The 19,764-nt window shown below is 44.6% G+C and overlaps 1 pseudogene; it reads left to right on the top strand.

The window, feature by feature from the left end:
* Positions 1-82: 82 nt before the first annotated feature.
* Positions 83-14,175, top strand: LOC116504744 (annotated as a pseudogene).
* The last annotated feature ends 5,589 nt before the right edge of the window (positions 14,176-19,764 follow it).

Below are 19,764 nucleotides of genomic sequence, written 5' to 3'. Positions count from 1 at the left end.
AGTTTCAGTCGGAACTCTTTCGTGGTGGCACACCAGAGAACTCACACAGGAGAAAAACCCTTTGAATGTTCTGATTGCGGAAAAAGTTTCAGTCAGAATTCCAACCTGGTGACACACCAGAAAACTCACACAGGAGAGAAACCATATGAGTGTCCAGAATGTGGGAAAGATCTCAGTAATATGACTAGCCTTCTAAATCATATGCTTATACACACAGGGGAGAAACCATTTGAGTGTCCTGACTGTGGGAAATGTTTCAGTCAGAATTCCCAACTGATTACACATCAGAGTGCTCACACAAGAGAGAAACCGTTTGAATGTCCTGATTGTGGGAAAAGCTTCACTCAGAATTCCAGCCTGGTGACACACCAGTGGATTCACACAGGAGAAAAACCCTTTGAATGTCCTAATTGCGGAAAAAGTTTCAGTCAGAACTCCAGCCTGGTGGCACACCAGAGAACTCACACAGGAGAAAAACCCTTTCAATGTTCTGATTGCGGAAAAAGTTTCAGTCAGAATTCCACCCTGGTGACACACCAAAGAACTCACACAGAAGAGAAACCATATGATTGTCCAGACTGTGGGAAATATCTCAGTAGTGTGACTAGCCTTCTAAATCATTTGCTTTTACACACTGGAGAGAAACTTTTTCAATGTCCTGATTGTGGGAAACGTTACAGTCAGAATTAAAACCTGGTGACACACCAGAGAACTCACACAGGAGAAAAACCTTTTGAATGTTCTGATTGTCAGAAAAGTTTCAGTACCAATTCCAGCCTGGTGTCACACCAGAGAGAAACCATTTGAATATCCTAATTGCAGAAAAATTTTCAGTCAGAATTCCAGCCTGGTGATACACCAGAGAACTCACACAGGAAAGAAACCATATGAGTTTCCAGACTGTGGGAAATATGTCAGTAGTATGACTAGCCTTCTAAATCATATGCTTATACCCACTGGAGAGAAATCCTTTGAATGTCCTGAATGTGGGAAATGTTTCAGTCAAAATTTCAGACTTCTGACACACCTGAGGACGCACACAAGAAAGAAACTGTTTAAATGTCCTGATTGTGAGGAAAATTTCAATCACAATTCTAGGCTGGTGACACACAAGACGGTTCACAGAGGAAAGAAATCCTTTTGTGAGAATCAAGAAATATAGCCTACTGATCAATTAAGATTCAATAAGCCCTATGGATAATAGAAGGTCTCAGAAGAAAGTGATATGAACCAAAGTTTTCAGCTCGGATGATTTCAAAATTTACCAGAAATATTTGTAATCCTTCTGAACCGTTGCTAACTCTGAAATATGTTTTTGCAAAATATGCACTTGTATGGATTCGTTTAAAATAGGAAGAATGAAACTGTTGGAAATAAAGAATTGAAAGTAATGTTACACCGATGTTCACAGAGAGTGTCAGTTAGTGAGGTTGTGAAGCAAGGATGTGGTTAGAAGAATAGTATAAACGATAAGGTTCAAGATCGGCTCGGAACTCTTTGATTTATAGCAATCCTTGTAGGACTTGCTATTTCTCATTGGCCCTCTGCATTAATATATTAATGCAGTGTATTATTGCTATTATCTATTCATTTCTAATGTTCCAAATTATTAGAAACAATAAACCTCTTATCTTAAAGTAAGAATTTTTGCTTGTGTTGTTGCCTTTGTTTCCCTGTTGGAATTTTCCTATCACACTTTGGATGTCCCGATTGTGGGGGAAAATTTCAATCACCGTTCCCATCTTATGAGACACCTTATGAGACTTTCCCTTAGCCAAGGTGGCGCAGTGGTTAAATGCAGCACTGCAGGCTACTGCTAGATCAGCAGTTCAGCGGTTCAAATCTCACCGGCTCAGGGTTGACTCAGCCTTCCATCCTTCCGAGGTGGGTAAAATGAGGACCCAGATTGTTGAGGGCAATATGCTGACTCTCTGTAAACCGCTTAGAGAGGGCTGAAAGCCCTATGAAGCGATATATAAGTCCACTGCTATTGCTATTGCTATTGCTTATGACTGTGGGAAAGAGCTCTGTGGGAAATCATGTCCTTATACAAATCAGGGGAGAAACCATTTATGTGCCCTGAGTGTGATCAGTGCTTCAGGAAATGTTCCACCCTTATTGCACACGAGAAAACCCACATGACCCAAAGTGATGAGTGTAGAGATGGTTTGAATTTCATTTCTAATCTCCCATTTTGTGTCCAGCTGAGAAACTGACTGATTTGAAGACTTTGCCTGATTTTTTTGTAGGCAAATATGTTATGGTATTAAGATTTTGAGATTTTAATAAGACTTATAGGCCGCCCTTCTCCCTGAGGGGACTCAGGGCGGCTTACAATCACAAAGGGAAGGGTGTGCAATAACAAGACAAACAATAAGTGACCAATAATAAAATAGTAAACCACAACATACATTCAACAATCAACATTCGGACGGGTAAATTGAAAACCTATCCCCAGGCCTGCTGGGAGAGCCAGGTCTTGAGGGCTGTGCGGAAGGTCTGGATGGTGGTGAGGGTACGAATCTCCACGGGGAGATCGTTCCACAGGGTCGGAGCTGCAACAGAAAAGGCTCTCCCCCGTGTAGTCGCCAGTCGGCATTGACTGGCGGATGGAATCCGGAGGAGGCCCAGCCTGTGTGATCTAATCGGTCGGAGGGAGGTAATCGGCAGAAGGCGGTCTCTCAAGTATCCAGATCCACTACCATGGAGTGCTTTAAAGGTGGTCATCAGTACCCTGAAGCGCACCCGGAGACCAACAGGTAGCCAGTGCAGCTCGCGGAGGATGGGTGTAATGTGGGCGAACCTTGGTGCGCCCACTATCACTCGCGCGGCCGCATTCTGGACTAACTGCAGTCGCCGGGTGCTCTTCAAGGGCAACCCCATGTAGAGCCCATTGTATTAGATGGGCCTTCAGCGTAAGAAGTGACGGGTCCCTCCTATGGAGGAAGGAACCCTGAGCATAGTGGAAGACAGATATTTATACATTTCTTTGCTTTCACTTCAGTCTAGCAGAAACCTGTTGAGGCCTAAACTTCAGCCTTGCCATCTCAACATATGAGCAATCATCAAATTCATCAAATGTGTGATTAACATTAGCACAAAAGATTTGACTAGCCAGAGATATTTTTCAGGCTTGAAAGACATGGATTTTCTCCATGTTGTAAGTGTGTGTATTTGTATTTCTCTCTGAGTGTATCTGGAAATGTATACTCTATCCCCAGGACTTCCAGATATACAGTCATGTAAAAAAGGAAGTACACTCTCCTTGACTTTTATGATTTTACTTATCAGGACATAGTAGAAATCATGACATAGTTAAGAACTTAGAAGTTCTTAAAAGTAGGTAAATACAACCACTGTAGAACAACAAGAATACGTGACATATTACATCAGGTCATCATTTATTTTATTTTAAAAAATGGAGAAGTGTGTGAAAAAAGTATGACTCAATAATATGTAGAGCCACCCTTAGCAGCAATAACTAGAAATAATTCTTTTCTGTATGACTTTATCAATCCCTTGCAAATGTCAGCCTCTGCTTCGCTTGCTTGCTTTCGGCTGCCATGGAAACAGGGAAGGGGGCATGATATTTGGGATGGTAGTAAATGGTGCAGGACTGATAGTCAAAAAGGAAGTTTTGTTCTCACCATCTTCTGAGCATGGTATTGGCCGATGTTTGGACCTGGTCAAGGCCAACCATCCTGCATACCAACCTGATAATGGTTCTTGGAGATGCAACCACATGACACCTAAGGGAGTTGAAGATTGGGGAATGGGGTGGGGGTTGTTAGAGGGGGGTCTGGGCAAATGTTTGATATGTATGATTTTGTGCTTTTCTGACTCAGACTTTGCTTTACTTTGCTGCTATCTATTCATAACCAGTAAAAGTACTTTTAATTCCACAAACAATGGAGTTGAGAGATTTGTTTCTTGGTTACTGAAGGAGGCATGCCTGACAATAAGCAAGGTCTCAGTTCGCGCTCATCCTAGAGCTAATACTTTTCAAGGGGAGTGCAATTAAAACAAAACTTTCATAGAAATGTCCAACCCAGGCAGTGACCAGGAGGACAACATGGCACTGCCAGATCCTCATGCCCCTTGGAAACAGAGCAGACAGAGGAACTGGATTTGGAGGAAAGATCCGTTCGCCCTAGGTGGTCGTTGGGAGTGGGGCAGAGATATGATCCTGAGGAAATCCCTGCCGGAGCTACCACCAGCCAATACCAGCGACCTGCAGCTGCTTGGCAGGAAGCCGAAGAAGAGGATCTCATGATGTCCCACGCTATGAAACTCTTCCAAGAGGCTTGGGAGAAACGTTTTTGTGAGCGCCAGGCTGAGAGGGAAGCTGATTTTCCTGATCAAGAAGAGAAACGTGCAGAGGACCTGCCTCACCCTGGGGGTGGGACTGGGGGCAGATAGCAGAGCTGATCAGGATGGGGGAGCCCCAGCACAAGAAGCAGCAGCCACACAAGACCCTCCAAGGGGGGAGCCCCCCCCCCGAAGACATCGAATGACAAAAGTTCCTCCTCTTTGTGTGAAATTCGGAGGGGACCCCACAGAACTGGGATTTTTCCTGGTCCAGGTCTGGAATTTCATGCAACAGTTTGGAGAAGATTTCCCCAACGAGGAAAGAAAGGTGAAACTGTGACAATAGCATTGGAGAATAAGGCGGCAGCTTGGATGGTCGCCTTGCATAATGATGACTTCCCCTGCTGAGGAATTACAATGTGTTTATGGCCGCCCTGAGGAAGCGCTCTGATGACTCTCTAGCCGAGCGTAAGGCGAGAGCCAAGATGAAAACTCTTACTCAGGGAAGAAGTCCAGTGGCTGAGTACATCCAAGAGTTTCGTGAGCTGTCGGTGCTTATGTGGGAGTGGTCCGAGGAGGCTTTAATGGACAGTTTTATGGATGGCTTGAACCAAGATATATACCACAACTGTGTTAACAGAAGGGCCCCACACAACCTGCAACGTTGGTACGAGCTGGCAGCAGATGTGGAGATTGACCTAGCCAGGAATAAATACTGGGGAGACAGTGATAAAGGTAAAAATCTGGGAAATGTTTCCAGGAGACCAAATACTGAATGCAACCTCTATGTTTTCTGGAGTCTACGATTTCTTTAACTTCAAAATGTTGCTCTCCCTCAATAAGAAGAGGGACCGGAGGTGAAGGTTGAGGCGGATGAAAGGAAGAAGTGTGTTCTGGTTTCAACAGGTTCACATGAAATACAGGATAAATTCTTCTAAGGTTCTTCAGCAGCTCCAACTTCACCGACACAGAATTTATGATTTTTACAATGGGGAACGGACCTAAGTACTTTGGCCCCGGCTTCTTCGATTTTTGGGCGGTTTGTAGGAACTTGGTGGACAAAAACACTCTATCCCCAACTTGGTACTCTTTAGGTTTAACCCTTTTCTTATCCGCCTGTTTTTTGTGAGTCTGGTGAGCCGCATCTAATGCTTTGCGGGTCATTGGCCAAAATTGCTGAATTTGATCATTTCCCTCTAGGAAGTGTCGCCAGGTCATCAAAGCCCACCTGACAGCAAAAGCTTCCTTTTCCCATATGGCCTATCTCCTTTCTATATCTGTAAGCTTACGTGAGGTGTAAGTGCATGGTTGCAATTTACCCTCAGCATTACAATACAATAGCAGAGTTGGAAGGGACCTTGGAGGTCTTCTAGTCCAACCCCCTGCCTAGGTAGGAAACCCTATACCGTTTCAGACAAATGGCTATCCAACTTCTTCTTAAAGACTTCAAAGTTGGGGCATTCACAACTTCTGGAGGCAAGCTGTTCCACTGATTAATTGTCCTAACTGTCAGGAAATTTCTCCTTAGTTCTAAGTTGCTTCTCTCCTTGATTAGTTTCCACCCATTGCTTCTTGTTCTACCCTCAGGTGCCCGGGAAAATAGTTTGACTCCCTCTTCTTTGTGGCAACCCCTGAGATTTTGGAACACTGCTAACATGTCTCCCTTAGTCCTTCTTTCTATTAAACTAGACATACCCAGTTCCTGCACCCGTTCTTCATATGTTTTAGTCTCCGGTCCCCTAATCATCATTGTTGCACTTCTCTGCACTCTTTCTAGAGTCTCCACATCTTTTCTACATTGTGGTGACCAAAACTGAATGCAGTATTCCAAGTGTGGCTTTACCAAGGCATTATAAAGTGGGATTAACATTTCACGTTATCTTGATTCTATCCCTCTGTTTATGCAGCATAGAACTGTGTAGGCTTTTTTGGCAGCTGTTGCACACTGCTGGCTCATATTTAAATGGTTGTCCATTAGGACTCCAAGATCCCTTTCACAGTTACTACTGTTGAGCAAGGTTCCACCTATACTGTATCTGTGCATTTCGTTTTTGTTGCCTAAATGTAGAACCTTACTCTTTTCAGCATTGAATTTCATTTTATTAGATAGTGCCCAATGCTCAAGTCTGTCAAGATCCTTCTGTATGTTTAGCCTATCTTCTGGAGTGTTGGCTATTCCTGCCAGCTTGTTGTCATCTGCAAATTTGATGAGTTCCCCAATTATTCCCTCATCCAAATCATTGATGAAGATGTAGAAGAGTACTGGGCCCAAAACAGAGCCTTGGGGTACTCCACTGCATACTTCCCTCCATGAAGATGCAGTTCTATTGAGGACTACATGTTGAGTGTGGTTGGTCAGCCAGTTACAAATCCATTTGGTGGTGATGCCGTCTAACCCACATTCTTCTACTTTATCTAGTAGTAGGTTATGGTCTACCTTATCAAATGCCTTACTGAAGTCCAAGTAAACTATATCGACGGCATTCCTCTGGTCCACTAATTTTGTCACATTATCAAAGAATGCAATAAGATTAGTATGGCATGATCTGTTTTTGACAAACCTATGTTGGCTTTTAGCTATTACTTTGTTTGCTTATAGGTGTTCGCTAATTCGTTGTTTGATTATCTTTTCCAGAATCTTTCCTGGCATTGAGGTCAGGCTGATAGGTCTGTAGTTTCCTGGATCTGTTCCCCTTTTTTGAAGATGGGAACCACATCAGCTGTTTTCCAGTCCTCTGGTAGTTCCCCAGTGCTCCAGGATCTCTGAAAGATATACTTAAGTGGTTCTGAGATCTCGTCTGCCAGTTCCTTCAGAACCCTGGGGTATAATCCATCTGGTCCTGGCAATTTGAATTCATCTAGGGTAGACAGGTGCTCACTTACCATTTTCTTCCTTATTTCAACTTGTGTTCCTAATCTGATTTTTGTGGTGCTGTTTTTGATAGGTTGGACTGTTTTATGCCTATGCGTAAAGACAGATGGAAAACATGAGTTAAATAATTCTGCTTTCTTCCTGTTGCTTGTCACCTACTTGCCACTTTCTCCCAGCAATGGACCAATTGTTTCCTTAATTTTTTTCTTGTTTTTAACATTTTGGAAGAAACTTTTTTTTATTTTTTACTTTTGTGGCAAGCCTTTCTTCATTGTGAGCCTTAGCTTTCCTCACTTCATCTTTACATGTTCGGGCTATTTGCTGATATTTGTTCTACTACTTGTGTTTGCATAATGCCTTAATTATATCCTCCACTTTCCACTTTTTATACTTACCTTTTTTGTCTTTTTAAGTCCTGAGTGGTCATCATCTGAATCGGTTTCACTTTCTCCCACGGAAGAGGAGGGTTCCTTCTCCTGGCCTGGAGAAAGGACATCAACACCTTCCACGCTTTCCAGGGCAGTTTCACAGCATCTCCCTAGTTGCCAGCCAGGTTCCTCCCTACCAGCCAGGGTCAGTTTTGGGACATGTCTAGCGTAGCAGTTGGGTTCCCAATGCCCCTCCTTTCCTGCTTTTGGTGCCTCCTCAGACCTTCCCCGCATGTGCACCAACAGCTCACGAAACCCCTGTGTGTACTCAGCCTCAGGCCTCCCCTCCTGGGTTAAGGGTTTCATCCTGTTTTTCGCCTTTTAATTAAATGTTTTTTAATTTTAGTTTGAAACGGGTACAGCATCTTTCTTAATATATCAATCGATTACAAATAAGTTTTGGTACATCTCCTCCACAGTCAACCAACATAACTCATATTAACTCAAGCATTATTATATATCCATTTTCATTTAACTGTAATTATTATTTAGGAGTATTGGTAGGAGTAATAATCTTGAACAATACCTACCCACACCTATGGGAGGGGAGAGAAATCAAAAAAGAAAAAGAAAAGAAAAAAGGACAAATAAAAAATAAAAATTAAGATAAAAAATAGTAGATAATACAAAAAAGACAAAAACGATAATCAGGAAAACAAAACAAAACACAGGTGTCTGTTATGAAAAAAAAAAAGAAGTATATCAACTGGTTACAACATGTTTTGGTGCTTCTCTTCCATTAATTCATATTAATTCAGATATCTTAACTCGAATATTTACCATATCAACATCATTATACCTCCAGTTTCAATTATTATGGTTATTTAAACATCCTTCATCCTTAGCTATGCTAAAAAATTAATCCATAGCACATGCTGACAATTCATTAACTTATTTGTAAAATCCTCTATTGTCATCAAATCCTCATATCCTATTTTAGCTAAACATCCATAATATTCAATTATATCATATATCATAACATTTTCCCAGTATTGATTAACATTTAATTGTATGAATTTTATTTAGTTTTTTTTAATAGTGCTAATTATTATAATTAATACTCTTTATGTATAATCTAAAGGTGTTTTTTCATATCCAATTGTCAGTTATCATATCAACTCCACATTATATATATTACTATCAGTATCCATTATTATTCAGCAATATCTGTTACAAGAAGGAGCAATTAGGTTTAACTAGTTTTCAATTGTATTCATCAATCTATCAGCCAGTTCCAAATTATATATATTGCTATCCATATCAGTCATTATTCAGCTATATCTATTACAAATTGAAGTAATCCGATTTAGCTAATTTTTGGTTGTAATGTCCCATCTGTCAGCCTGTGTCCCTCCAACAATGAGATTTCCTCAGCCCAGTAGCCATTCGTTGGATAGATTTACCAAATGTTTCCATAAGCAAATCCAAACAAAAATATTTCGGCACCTTTGGATTCTGAATGTCGGTGATGAAATAATAATGTTGTCTTAGGCTTATAAAATTTCCCAAATTAACTTTAATTCTCAAGGGTGGATTCTCCATTCCTCCTGCACTTTGTCTCTTTAAATGAATCTTCTTTATATCTTCCCCCTCCCTTTCTTCCTCTGAGATAGACCAGACACCATTTCTCACATTTTCCATTTGTGTTTCAGGAACATTTAAGCATTCAACGATCTCAGTTTTAACTTCAGATTTTCGAATCAGTTGATCCAGGGTTCTTTCCAGTTTTTGGTAAGAATCAAAGAGTCCTTTACACGCAGAGAAAAGAGCCTGAAATGAAATCTTAGAAGCCATGATGTGTCGCAGTTAAAAATTAGAAGCTCTCTTTCCCCCCCCCCCCACAGGCTTCGAAGCACTTTTTTTTTTGTCTCTTACAGGCTGTCAATCTTATCTAGTTGTAAACAGAACTAGGTAGTAAAGTAGTAAAAATGTCGAATCGTGACGGGCTAATTAGAAGGAGATAAGTTTTACGATCCACTTAGGGAGATTCAGAGGGGGGAGGATGTCGCGGAGTTTCTTGAAGCATTTAAGAAGTAAAGTAACCACCAGTCATAAATCCATTAGAAAAGCCAATTCGCCGCTAAATCTTCTTGTTGTTTGGTTTCAATTAGCTTAATTTTTAACACGAACAGTCTCTCTTGGATAATAAAATCAGCTTACCAGATGACATCACTTCTTCCATTCTTAGGGGCAACCTGCAGTTTCAATTAGCACGCAGCTAATCCAAAAAGGAATTGGCACGGGGAGTTAATACCCTCCCCCAGAGATTTGCGGGTATCTCTGGAGTCCAGGGTCTCTCCCCACCTTCACTGTCGTCTCCGGGACAGCTAGAGTTCAAAGAACCCGTCCAAAAATCCTTTGGTATAGAGGAATTTCAGGAGTAGCCTGAAACTCCATCTTCTCACTGCTAAGCCCCGCCTTCTTCTTCAGTGTTTTTCGCCTTTTGATTTAGGGGCGGGGGGGGGGGTCATGAAGGCAGTCATAAACCCCTTGTAACCCCACAACAGGGGGAATCATCATTATGCAAGGCTAACATCCAGGCAGCCGCTTTTCCTTCCAAAGCCATAGTAACACTTCTCACTTTGGCAACTTCCGATGAAAAACCTCCCCAAACTCCTGCATGTAATTCCAAACTTGCAGTAAAAAAAAACCCCAGTTCTTTGGGATCTCCTCTATACTTCACTCCAAGTGGAGGATCTGAGCCAGGACGGTTGGCCTTGACCAGGTCCAAACATCGTCCAATAACATGATCAGACGATGGTGAGAACAAAACTCCCTTTATGACAATTATCTTGAATGTCCAGTCCTGGGAAGATTGGCAACTGTCTTGAATGTTTCCTCTTCTGAATAATCTTCCTCAGTGTAGAATGATGGATTTTAAATTACCGTATTTTTTTGAGTATAAGATGCATCAAGACTTTGAAGAGGCAAATATTTAAAAAATGTTTTGCACTCTGCAGATCACCCAGAAATGGCCCATTTCTCGCAAAAACTGGGCCATTTTTGTATCCAAAAAAGGGGGCATGCACAGACTTTAAGGGGCTTATAGAATCCTCCTGGGGGCTAGGGGAGCAAAAATGAGCGAAAAACGGACCATTTTAGTTTATATCTGCCCTCACCTGCTCCCAGGAGCACTTTGGAAGCCTCCTAAAGGCTATGCACAGCCGTTTTGGTGAAGCGGGCGGGGTTTCAGGAGGCCAAAAATGTTGCATTTACTGTATAAGATGTACCCAGATTTTCACCCTTTTTTTGAGGGAAAAGGGTGCATCTTATACTCCAAAAAATATGGTATCTGGAAATGGCCTTTTAAACCTTCCCAAATTGATGTACAGCAACAATTGCTTCTCTAAGATCATTGCCGAGGTCTTTAATCTTTGGCATTGTCTTAACACAAACCTCAATGTCAGAGACTAGGAAACTCCTACACTTTGGCTTTTGTAGATGTAGTCTCTATCTCTGACCCGTGTTGCAACGTGAATCAAGTAAATGCAGTCTTACTGAAGTACTAATGCAAATCTCTGGCATTTTTCATGTTTCAGCTAACCATGAAAAAATAAAGTATGGATTCAAAGCAAAATTGTGGTTGCATGTTTGCATTTCTATTTTTAGTGTTTTTAAATTTTATAACACCTGTGTTTGAAAACAACCCTTTGCACTGCGAAGAATTCATTGATTGACCCAGTCAACAACCAATTTCTTCATTGAATGGATATTTGAACTTGGATCTGGGTAGTTTTCCATGTGCCAAATGAATCATGATTAATGTAAAATTATTGTAGGATTGTGACATGTTTGCTATTTCATTGCAATATAAGCTCTTTTCTTTTTTCCTCCTCTTCTGCAACCATTTTATGCACAATTAAAGATACACTTTTATTTGAATCTTATAGACTCTGGAGACTGAGGATAACAAGCAACATTGAAAAGGAAAACAAATCAGTCCGGAAATCAAAGTGTTTTTCATTTCCTTCAGAGAGCCACACAATTCTCCAATTTCCTCAGCAGGTGAGAGAGAAACGAGAGAAAATCAAGAACAGATTTCTAGCTGGGAAACGGAGAGTGTGAATTCAAGCATATATTACATGAAAGGTCAAGGGAGATTATTTTTCCATTCAGCAAAAGAGGGAAATATCTGGAAGTTACTGAGGAGGAAAAGGAGAATTGGAAAACCACATAGAGCAGACAGTGTTGACGAGCATTGCTCTGGGAGGAAGAAAATGGCTTGAAACAAAATGACAAAAAAACAAGGGACCATCCATATTTTTGATCTCAGGAATATGAGTTGTGGAAAAGCTCCATAGACGTGCCAGTTGTGTGAAAGATACAACTTGCAAATCACAGTTGATTATGCATGAGACAATCAAGACTGGAGAAAAGCCATACAAATACTCTGAATGTAGCAAAACCTTTAGTCACAACAACTCCGTTTTGTTTCATGGAAGGACCCACACAGGACAGAAGCCCTAAAAGTGCTCCCAATGTGATAAATGCTTTAGCAAGTATGGCAATGTGGACTCACACCAAGGAGAAACTGTTTGAATGTCCTGAATGTGGGAAATGTTTCTGTGATAAATCCAAGCTGGTTACACACCAGAGGACTCACACAGGAGAGAAACCCTTTGAATGTCCTGATTGTGGGAAAAGTTTCAGTCAGCGTTCCAGCCTGGTTACACACCAGAGGACTCACACAGGAGAGAAACCCTTTCAATGTTTTGATTGTGGTAAAAGTTTTAGTCAGACTTCCAACCTGTTGGGACACCAAAGGACTCACACAGGAGAGAAACCCTTTGAGTGTCCTAATTGTGGAAAAAGTTTTAGTCGTCATTCCAGCCTGGTTACACACCAAAGGACTCACACAGGAGAGAAACCCTTTGAGTGTCCTGATTGTGGGAAAGGTTTCAATACCAATTCCAAGCTGGTGACACACCAGAGGGTTCATACAGGAGAGAAACCCTTTGAGTGTCCTGATTGTGGGAAAAGTTTCAATACCAATTCCAGTCTGGTGACACACCAGAGGGTTCACACAGGAGAGAAACCCTTTGAGTGCCCTGATTGTGGTAAAAGTTTTAGTCAGAATTCTAGTCTGGTTAAACACCAGAGCACTCACACAGGAGAGAAACCCTTTGAGTGTCCTGGATGTGGAAAAAGTTTCAATACCAATTCCACGCTGGTGAGACACCAGAGGGTTCACACAGGAGAGAAACCCTTTGAGTGTCCTGATTGTGGGAAAAGTTTCAATACCAATTCCAGTCTGGTTAGACACCAGAGGGTTCACACAGGAGAGAAACCCTTTGAGTGCCCTGATTGTGGTAAAAGTTTTAGTCACTATTCCAGCATGGTGACACACCAAAGAACTCACACAGGAGAGAAACCCTTTGAGTGTCCTGATTGTGGGAAAAGTTTCAGTACCAATTCCAACCTGGTGATGCACAGGAGGACTCACACAGGAGAGAAACCCTTTAAATGTCCTGAGTGTGGAAAATGTTTCAGTCAGAGTTCTAGTCTGGTTAAACACCAGAGCACTCACACAGGAGAGAAACCCTTTGAGTGTCCTGATTGTGGGAAAAGCTTCACTAACAATTCTAACCTGGTGATACACAGGAGGAGTCACACAGGAGAGAAACCCTTTGAGTGTCCTGATTGTGGGAAAAGCTTCAGTAACAATTCTAACCTGGTGATACACAGGAGGAGTCACACAGGAGAGAAACCCTTTGAGTGTCCTGATTGTGGGAAAAGTTTCAATACCAATTCCAAGCTGGTGACACACCAGAGGGTTCACACAGGAGAGAAACCTTTTGAGTGTCCTGATTGTGGGAAAAGTTTCAATACCAATTCCAGTCTGGTTAGACACCAGAGGGTTCACACAGGAGAGAAATCCTTTGAGTGTCCTGATTGTGGGAAAAGTTTCAATACCAATTCCAAGCTGGTGATGCACAGGAGGACTCACACAGGAGAGAAACCCTTTAAATGTCCTGATTGTGGGAAATGTTTCAGTCGGAATTCTAGTCTGGTTAAACACCAGAGCACTCACACAGGAGAAAAACCCTTTGAGTGTCCTTATTGTGGGAAAAGCTTTAGTAACAATTCTAACCTGGTGATACATAGGAGGAGTCACACAGGAGAGAAACCCTTTGAGTGTCCTGATTGTGGTAAAAGTTTCAATACCAATTCCAAGCTGGTGACACACTAGAGGGTTCACACAGAAGAGAAACCCTTTGAATGTCCTGATTGTTGGGAATGTTACAGTCAGAATTCCAGCCTGGTGAGTCACCAGAGGACTTCAAATGGTTTCTGGCCCCTTTCCAACAGGTGTCTCCAGGTTAGCAGTGCCCATATCACTGTGAAAGCCTCCTTGTCCCATGCAGCCCATCGTCTCTCTGTGTCTGTGAGCTTGCGGGAGGTGTAGGCGCAGGGTTGTAAGTTTCCTTAGTTGTTTCTTTGGAGTAGCACTCCTCCCACTGCCATGTCGCTGGCATTTACCTGGATCACGAAAGGTTGCTTCAGCACTGGCTCCTTTGCAAACATTTCTTTTAGTGTCTCGAACGGTTAGGTCCAATGGTAGGGGTTGTCTCGGCCGAGGTTTCATGGGTTCCCTGTCTTCAGGAGGTCTGCCAGGGGTTTGGCAATCTTCATAAAGGAGGGGATGAATTGCCTGTAGACGTTCGTGCAACCTAGGAAACTTTGTAGTTGTCTGGGTGTGCGAGGGGATTGCCAGCCTAAGATGACTTGCACTTTGGCACATCTCTATTCCCTCATTTGACACTCGGTAACCCAGGTAGTCTAACCATGCACGGTGGAATTCACATTTTGATACCTTGACGTATGGCTGCCAGAAGTTTTTCCAGTACTTGGCGGACCAGGGGTACGTGGTCATTCATGGTCTCAGTGTAGATAAGGATGTTATCTAGGTAGATGAGGACCCCATTGTAGAGGTGCTCATGCAACACCTTGATTATCAACTCCATGAATACCACTAGGGCCCCCTGCAGTCCCAAAGGCATCATTTTGAATTGAAAGCTGCCTTGGCCAGATGAGACAGCATGTCCTTCAGGAGGGGGAGTAGGTATAGGTTGTGTACGGACAACCCCATTTATCCCTCGAAAGTCAACACATAATCTCATGGTTCCATCTTTTTTTTAATAAACCCCGTTGCTAGGATTTTGTCTATGTATTTGCACATCTCTTGCATTTCCCGGGGCGTCATGGTATACAGTTTGGGCCTGGGCAGTTTTGCCCCGGGGATGATTTTGATGGCACAGTCTGTCTCCCGGCGGGGAAGGCAGAACATTGCACTCGGCGTTGCTGAATGCTTCTCCAAGGTCCTGATATTCTATTGGAATCAGTTCGGCCTCTGAGATTTTGTCGGATGTGGTTGCCAGTTGTTCTGTAGGCTCTCTTGGGGGTTTCCAGCGTGGGTGGTGTTTCTGCTTGCTGGTGTGGGAGGGATTGGGGGCCCTTGATCTCCTAACTCTGCGGGTACCCCCTTGCCACCAGATGGTCGGTCCCTACTTGTCTAGCCAGGAAAGTCCCAGTATGACTGCATCTGTCATTTTGGGGACTATTATGAATCAAATTACTTCCCAGTGATCCGCTAGTTCTAGCCTCACTGGTTCAGTTAGGTGAGTTGCATAGGCTCCTCCCATTTGAGACCCGTCGACCTGGTTGAACCAGATTGGGTGGGCCAGTCTTTTTGCTCTGATCCCCAGTTTCAGGACTGTGGTTAGGTTGATCAAATACCTTGTGCAGCCTGAGTGTATTAGGGCTTGAAAATTCCACTGGGTTCCGGTTTTGGGGCTCTGAGGCGTATTGGAAAAAGGAAAGGGTGAATTGATTCACTGACCATTGGGTCATTTTCTCCCTCGTCCTCGTTGTCATATGTTTCGGGCAACTGGTTGTCATTGCCTGGGGTTCCACCACTTTCACCGGGGGGGGGAAGGGGCGTCTGCAGCCTGGAGGGCTTTCCCAAACTTGTTGGTGGTCCATTTGAGGCCTCGTTCTGGTCGTGCCCCAGGCGGTGGGTCTGGCCTTGGTTTTGGGGCTGGGGTTGGGCATGCAACTGCCATGTGGCCCCTCCCCTCGCATCTGTAGCATTTTACTGGAATTCAAGGGTGGGCTGGAATCGCGGCCTGCTGTGGTGCTGTGGTTCCCCGCCAGCTTGGTGGTTTCAGGTTGGGTTGATCTCTCTATTGTGTGTCCAGTTGCTTTCTCCTGTCGTTGGTGCGCAGCCCGCTGTCGACTTTTGCTACTCAGAACCACTCGGAGAGTTGATTTGGGATGTCGCAGTATGCAGTTACCTGAGCAATTTGCTTGTCCAGGCTTGTTCTGAAAAAATACACCAGCAGCCGCTCTGGTAAAGTGGGTAGCCTTCCTATGACCCTCCTAAATGCATGGATGTGCTCTCTGAATGGACAGCCTCTCTGCTTTAGGTTGCTGAGTTCCTCTTCCGCATATGAGTCCTCCACCTCCTCAAATCTGGCCTCTAGTAGTTGCAGGAAGTCATCTATGTCTTGCAGTTGGGGGACTCTCCTCTTGTGGATGGCGACTAGCTATTCCCTTGCTTCTCCCTCTAGACCCTCTGCGATGGAATTCACCATGGTTCTGGGGGATGGGTAGAAGTGCCCATAGCGTTCTAGGTGGATATCAGCTGAATCAAGGAATAGGGCTACCTGGTCTGAGTCTCTGTCAAACTTTCCCCTGAATTGGGGTGGGTCATTCAGCCCTAATCCCCCAGCCTCCTGTCGCGCTTGGTATGCTTGCGCCTGATATGCCTGGTCATCTTCTTTACCCCTAGTTCGGAGAGAGGGAGAGGGTTGCCTGCTCTTGGCAGCCTGCCTGCTGCGTGGGAGAGGCTCTGGTTGCCGTTTTGGGCTCTTTCTCCTATCAGGAGGGGGAGGGGGGCTGCACTCCAGTCTGCATCTCTTCTCCCCAACAGGATCAGATGTCCCTCCCCTCTCTTTTGGGCAGCATGATGGCCCCTCATCAGCAAGGGTGGCCTGGTCAAGACCCTCCTTCAGTTGCTCTATTGCACGCCCTAGGGATTCCATCGGTTCCACCACAAATGCGCGAACAACAAAAGCACACCTGACTAAACTGCGGTGACAAAACCGCGCCGACAAAACCGCGCGACGAATGAGCGACGAATTAGCCCTAAAGCGCGCCGACAAAAGCGCTCCGACAGAAGCACGCTGTAACGTAATCCTAAACCTAACCCTAAACCTAACCCTAAACCTAACCCTAAACCTTACCTTAACTTAAATCGCTCTTCTGTCGGCGCGCTGTTGTCGGCGCGCTGTTGTCGGTGCGCTGTTGTCGGCGCGCTGTTGTTGGCGCGCTTTTGACATCGCGGTTTTAGCGCCGCGGTTTTGTTGGCGCGCTTATGACGTTCGCGCTTTTGTCGGGTCACAATTCCATCAGCCTGGCTTGTTTCCAGTCCCACCCCCAGTCCACCCTTGCCACCTTGCTTGAGACCCTTCCCTGTATCTGGGGACTACGGCAAGGGAATTCCAGTTCAGCTGCTTTAGGGGTTGATTTTCAAAAGTACTCATCTTTTCTTGCTTCTGCTGCTGAGAAAGACATCGCTGCTTGGCATTGCTGCATACCTCCTGCTGTAATCAGTCTTTTTCTCCAGCCTCCTGTTGCCTGATTTTCCCTCCAAGCACCCCAAATATTGGGGGAGTGTTCGGAGAGCCTGGGATTCAGGAAACCCGGAAATCGTAATAGATTTTTTAAAAGTCAGTTTCGGCCCTCTGTGAAGTTTCCAGAAGACGACCTAATCATTTATGAGCCTCCAGACAAAGTTGAAAAGAAACTCAATCATTTATTAGGATCGACATTCTGGCGTGGACTCCTATGGGGCCGAAACTGCTTTCGCTTAATTGCGTTTGAACTTTACCCCCTGTATCTCCTCCCTTCTGTCCTGCATCGTAATTCATATTCTCCAACTAGGCTGTAGACATGAGACCTGACTCCGGCCGAAGCCATGCATGGAATTTCCCCTTCCATGCCATGATAATAGTCATGGCAATGCTTTAGAAGTTGACACTGGCATTGCGCAGCTCCTGATCCAGACCGTCCCTGAAGTAGTGGACCAGGAAGTGTTTGGGCCAGTGCCGCAAGCCTCCAAAACTCCACAACATACTCTTTAGCTGGGTGGTTCTTTCGCTTAATCACCTTCATCTCCGCTTCTGCTTCATGACTGTGGGCCGAGTCCACAAATCTCAACCTTAGTTCCTGCAGGAAGTCATCTATGTCTTCGAGCTCTGGGGCCCCCTTGTCATGGAGCTGGGTCACCCACTCTGCTTCTTCACCCTCTATGTTATTGACCGTGCTGAGGGTGGTGATGGCTGCAGACGGAAACCAGAGATTTCTGCTTTTGCAGAGCTGAGAGGAAAAGGGGAATGATGAACAGGCCCTCCAAGGTTGCCCACCCCTTAACGTTTTTCCAACCAAATTCTCCCCCCAAACAGAGGACCCTCCCACCCAAATACTGCAGGACAGAGTAGCCCCAAAACTGGTTAACATGTGGCGGGGGGAGGCTGTAGCAGCTCTGCTGTGAATGGAGGGAGAGAAAAAAATTGGATTCTATCTGCTGCAGCACTTAGCGTTGAATGCTGTGACAGAGAGAAGCCTAACTTTTCCCCCTTCATTCACAGTGAAGCTGCTGCTCCCTTTATGGTCCCCCCTGGCCACATCCCTCCCGGAGGTCAAATTACCTGAAAGGGACAGGCATGCTGCTGCAGCTCCCTTCCAAGCTGGCTCCGAGTCCCTTCCCTTTGCTGCAATTAACAAATTCTTGCACTCTTGGGAACTTTTTCTATACTGTGCAAGGGTTTTCCATGCATACAACGGCTGAGAGATGCTTACAGTGGGGCACAATTTGGGTCTACCCTCCACCTCAAGGAAAGGTCCATCAACTATGGTTAGACTCAATAAGCCAGGGGTTGTTCCCTTGATGAGCTCCACCGAAGATCCCCTTCATCCTTTTTGATTTGGTCTGCTTTGCTGCCTGGGGAACAACCGTGCCAAACCGCTCCTGCCCTCAATCCCCGTGAAGCCCTGCTGAACTGGCATGAGAAGCACACGGGGCCCGGGTGGAAGGCAGCCTTTTCTGCAGCATCCTCCTCCCCTCTTTGGATTGACCTGCAGCAGAGACGGGCGGGACTCTGCCTTTGCAGAAATGGAGCGGGTGCATGTGCAACAGCCTCGGTATGTCTGCTTGCCCTCCCACGGCATCTCCGCCACCCCTCACAGCTCCAGCACAGGGTCTGCATTTCCACCAAGGGCCGTCCGCCCAATGACTGGCCAGGTTGGGCTGGACGCCGACCTCAGAAGGCAAGCAGGCATGGAGGACCGCCAGTAAGGCAATGTGGAAGGCAGGGAAGCACGGCAGTCACCTGCTGGGGCAAGGAGGGGTACTGTAGGCTTTCAGCAACCCCTGCACAAGCTCCATCAGTGCCTACCATCTCCTCCATCTTTCCCGAGTCTTCCTGCTGCCTGGTAGGCCGGCTAAGCGGTTGGGGCTCAGGACCCCAAATAAGAAGCTCCAAATGGAGCAAAAAGTTTCCTGACATTTTAGTGAAGAATTGGTTTAATGCCAGGGTTCCGAGTAATAGATCCATTGCAAGCAAACCTCAGAGGCAGGTAAATTCCTAAAAGAATATCTTTATTGGAAATATCAAATTGGCACAAATCTGGTTAAAACCAACTCTGAGGGACCCCTTGTTTTCACCTAATTAAAAGTTTTCCTCTCAATCCCAAACAGTCATATACCCCAATCACTGCAGCGTCCGCTGGTCTGGTGACATCACTCCTACTTTATCTGGCCAGGTATGAGAACATTCTTGGTTCTCAGGAGAAAATATTTTATTATGACTCCACCATCCCAGCTATCTCTAATCCCCCCTCCTACTACCTTGCGCTAATGCGGCAGCACTGATGCCTCAAAATGGCTTCAACCGGATCAGCTTCAGGGTTGACAGTATTTGCTTATGAATAGAGCTATCTATCTATTTGTAAGTGCTGACATCATCTGAGGGCTATCAAAGAGTGTAGGGGATGCTTTCTCCCTGTAGGGAAATATAATATTCTGACTTTTAAATATTTCTTCTAGGAGAGGAGTAGGGGCTAAGTTTCTACACGACATATTCCTTCACTCCC

This window comes from Thamnophis elegans, chromosome 2, assembly GCF_009769535.1.
Source record: "Thamnophis elegans isolate rThaEle1 chromosome 2, rThaEle1.pri, whole genome shotgun sequence".
Taxonomy (NCBI): domain Eukaryota; kingdom Metazoa; phylum Chordata; class Lepidosauria; order Squamata; family Colubridae; genus Thamnophis; species Thamnophis elegans.
Note: the sequence above shows the minus strand (reverse complement) of the source record. Positions and strands in the feature narration are given on the sequence as shown.